The following is a 4446-nucleotide window of genomic DNA, read 5'->3' on the forward strand; positions in this document are numbered from 1 at the left end:
CTATTTAATAAGACATTGATTCAACCCTCCCCCCCTCTCTCAGTGTCTTTTTGTATTCCAACAAATGGTATCAGAGCCAAACCCTTATCATAAGTCTAACCAACTTAGGGGTTTCTTGGTAGTGGAGTACTCAATATGGCTAAGTGCAAAAGAAATAAAGGTCAAGAGAAAAATACTAGTGTCAAACAAAATCTAATTCCTGTCAAGCCTAGTGAAGTGTCTCAAGAAAAGTCCTTGACAGTAGACACTAAAAGTGATAATGAAGTCTGCCTTGTTGTTGAGAATTTGGAAGAGGAAGTTCATACTTTGAGTGAGTTTGAACAACAGTATGATGACAATGAGATTGAAGTTGATTTTGAGGGAGAACTTATTACTGCTCTAGATGAGATTAAAAACCTCTTAAAGATGAATCAACAATTAGAAAAGAAGCTCCAAGAGGAAAAGGTGTCTAAGACCAAAACTTGTTTAACCCTTGAGAATGTAGAGAAACTGGTTATTGAGTGTAAGAATCATCTTGAAGAAGCCAACAAAAAAGAAGAAGAGGCTAAGATAATAGAAGAAGTAACTAAAACAAATTTAGAAATTAAAACTTTTGAGTGCCAAATACTTGAAGAAGTAGTAGTTGCCTTGAAAAAAGATTTTGAAAACATCAAGATGAAAAAAATTGTGAAAGGAACAAATGCATTGAATGAGATGTTGAGTAGTCAGAAAATTCACAAGGATTTTGTTGGTTTAGGTTTTGAAAAAGGACAAAGTTGTGGTGTTCAGGATAAATCTAAACATCAAATAGTATTTGCAAGAAAAGATGGAAAAAGTTTCAATGTTAGACAAACTCCAAGAATAAAGATAGACCTGAATTATCATGTTGTTACTCATGAAACAAAAAATAAGGTTGTTGATGGAAAACAAAACAAGATCTTCAATAGAGTTGGAAGAAGAAACAATTGGTTTACATGATCTTGATCTACCAAGGAATATCAATCAATGAGGTATGACAATTTTTGGTTTCATGGTTATTTCTATGTTTGTCATAAGTATGGTCATATAGCTAGTGATTGTATTTATTATGGGTTGTCAAATCAAAACTACAATGTTGTTTGATATAATTGCAATAAGGTTGGGCACATGAAGAAAGACTGTAGGTTGTTAGGAAGACACCAAGGTTGGGATTTTTATGGTTTGTCAAGATTTTATCATGATTACACTACTACTCATCATATTATATGTTTTAGATGTAATAATTTTAGGTATAAAGTACAACAATGCAAATATAACAAAAGAATGGGTACTTTGGACAAGCAAAAGAAAGAGTCATTGAAGGTGTGGAGGATAAAGCCAATGCAAGAGGATCCTAAGCTTGTGTGTAATACACATGAAAAGAAAATGAATGCCTAAGATGTTGCATCTAGGTAGGGAAAGTTGTACATTGTTTTATTTTTTAACCCCGAGCAGTTCTAGAGGTTTCATGTTGTATGTAGAAAGTTCTTTAGAATTTTATTTTTTACTAACTTGTTGCATGAGTTTTGAAGGATCAACTCTGTCATTTTTCGTGACAATGAAATTGTCATGTGTATCAAGATGTTTCATAAAAGTTTGACAACATGTATGCAAGTGATGAATTTGTTGATAGTGGTTAATTCTCCTCCTATATTATTTGGTGATTTTAACAAAGACATAGACTTTTTTTACAATTCTTTGACATATCTGATGAAACTTTCGTGATTTCATTTCTAAACACATTTGATAGTGATTCATTATCTATTGATTTTTCAGTTCACCAACCTTGAATCAAGAACTGCACATTCAAACAATTAGTATATTAAAGGCATCTATGGTACATTTGATTACCTCTTTGCATTATCATTGTGCTTCTTTTCATTGTATCTATGGTATTTTCATCTTTGGTAGTTGAAAATTTCAGTAATAACAAGACAGTTTATTTGATTGGATCTTCATATATAATCTTGACAATGGTACATGGTAGGCTCACGATACATATTATTTATCATAAGAGCATACTAACCCCAGAGTTAAGTAGAACCCTTATGTGTTTTATGTTTTGTGATAATTATCCATTGATTTTTCCTTTCTTGGGGGTATATCATTGTGATAGTGTGCTTATCTTTTGGATGCATGTATACTACCTTAAAGAAATTTCCCTCGTTGTGGCATATGCAATTGCTTTAATGTGGGGGCATACACTCTACTCAATATTTCACTCTTTGCATATCTCGATACTCAAGTTACTTTGCAAACTTATGCTTTTGTTGTGTAATTTTGGTATTTTTCTTTTTCATGACTCATAGTAAGAAAATCTTAATAGGCTAGTAGTCATGAATCTCTCTCTTTCTCTCATGATGTCCCTTTTATCTTGATATTGAAGTAGTAAGATCCTAAAGTCCTCTGGGGGCTTGGTGTATCTTGTCTCTTTGATGAGTTGATGAAAGATTTTCAATGCGAACCTTTGTACTTTATTGAGAGTATGCTAACTACTAAAGTGGGGGTTAAATGTAGCGTCCTAAATTGTACTCCCTTACAATTTTGTCCTTATTTGGATCCTCACCTTGGTGTTCCTTTCCCAAGGCTTCATCTGAGCCCTGATCTACTCACACCATGCAAATAATCCATTATTTTAGAATACACACTTTCTTACCCCATTTTCTATGTCCCTAATTGGTTAGGACCAGGGTGCTAGCATCATAGTCCTCCCAATAGAACCTATTTTGGGGCCCCTCAATGATAACATCATTTTAGCAAGGACCTAGATCCTGTGTTAGCTTAGGTTGTTTTCAATGGGCATGTATAAAAGTAATTCTACCCCTCTCATTTTATAACCACATAAGAGATTAATGCAATAAATTCAAGCAATCAAGCATTCGGATTCAAGTGAGCAAACAATCAATCTTCCCTCAAGCATTGGAGCATAAGTAAGGTCAAGATTCAAGCATTGGAGTTGATATTCATGTTCTATGTTATACAGACTTAACAAAACCCTAATTCCTCATGGAGATAAATTAAACTCCATTAAAAGGCACAACATTAATGTTCCAAACATTATTCAACATCTCCCTCAAAAGGAGAACATTTCCATTACTGCAATTCATTTAAATTTCATTTCTATTTCATGGTTAATTTCAACACTAGGGTTTGACCTAAGGAAAACCCTATTCCCAACCTATTTCTTTTCTCTAGTGTATGCAAGAACAGGTATGAAGTTGTGATCTTCAAATTTGGCTTTATTTACAGAGATAGACAAGTTCCCCTATGGACAACGAAAAGTGTGGAGGACCAGAATGATGGGCATTTTGGTACCGACATTTCAAGAGCTCCTTCTGGGAACAATTGTGAACACTCTTGCATTGCTCAAATCCAAGTTTATGGTTTTATCTGACGACTATAGCTCATTGTTCATGTGTTTTCACTTTAATTGTAGCACATTTACCCTAATTTTAACATTTAATTTAAAAGAAGATAAAAACAACCACTCTCCAAAGTGAATCTAATAAGAATTCTTAGCCCTATCCTTGTTGATTTGTGGCTAGATCTATTAGTTCATGCCTCTTTTAATGCAATGGTTCCTAAATATAAATATTAGTGGTTTTCATACATCTAATTTTGGGAACCCTAATATTTTCACCATTATAGTTGGGTCCATAATCTATCTACTCTCTCTACATATGAGAAAAAATAATTATCCCCTAAGGTACTTTGTGCACTATACCTAACTATCACTACACCCAAAATGGAAAGAAATGCTCAATAATGTATATGATATGCTCTATCAAGAATCAAGGAGATTAAAAATAGGGTAAATGTCCTCTATCCTCTTGACACTCCTTGCAATCCGATTGGGGCCTCCATATCACTGCATCTAGTTCAACAAAAAATCTCCTCTAGTAATCGAAGTGGCTCAAATCTTGATATGTCAATAATTCTTTATACATATACATGTATGGTTTGTTAGGAATTGCATGCAAAAAATATCAATTATATGCAGATAAATATTAAACAACAGAATGAAAAAGACAAAAATAATAACAAAGAGGAGATAATTTTAACTTGGTTCACCCAAACTCAAGCTACATCCACCAAATAGAGAGTCCAATATTATTATCTAGTAAATCAAACAGATTACAACCGTCAATCCCTTGCAACTCAATACCGTTGCAAAATGCTACAAAAATCTCTATAGAAAACCCTAACCCTTAGCCTTTTTATCAATACTTATGTTGGTTATAAAATTAAGGTAATAACATGTCAACGATAGAAAAATAATTCTCGATGCCTCAACCTTGCCCTATATCGTGATAGGGAGTGCACCAGGGGCATTGTTATTCAAATCCACAAGGGGCATTGCCTCTTGACTCTCACTTGGGGGTACTGCCCACAAACCCTCGTTGAATAATTTAGGGAGAAACTGCAAGGATAAAAGTGTGAAAAAATTAA

Source organism: Cryptomeria japonica, chromosome 3 (assembly GCF_030272615.1).
Source record: "Cryptomeria japonica chromosome 3, Sugi_1.0, whole genome shotgun sequence".
In the NCBI taxonomy this organism is placed as follows: Eukaryota; Viridiplantae; Streptophyta; class Pinopsida; order Cupressales; family Cupressaceae; genus Cryptomeria; species Cryptomeria japonica.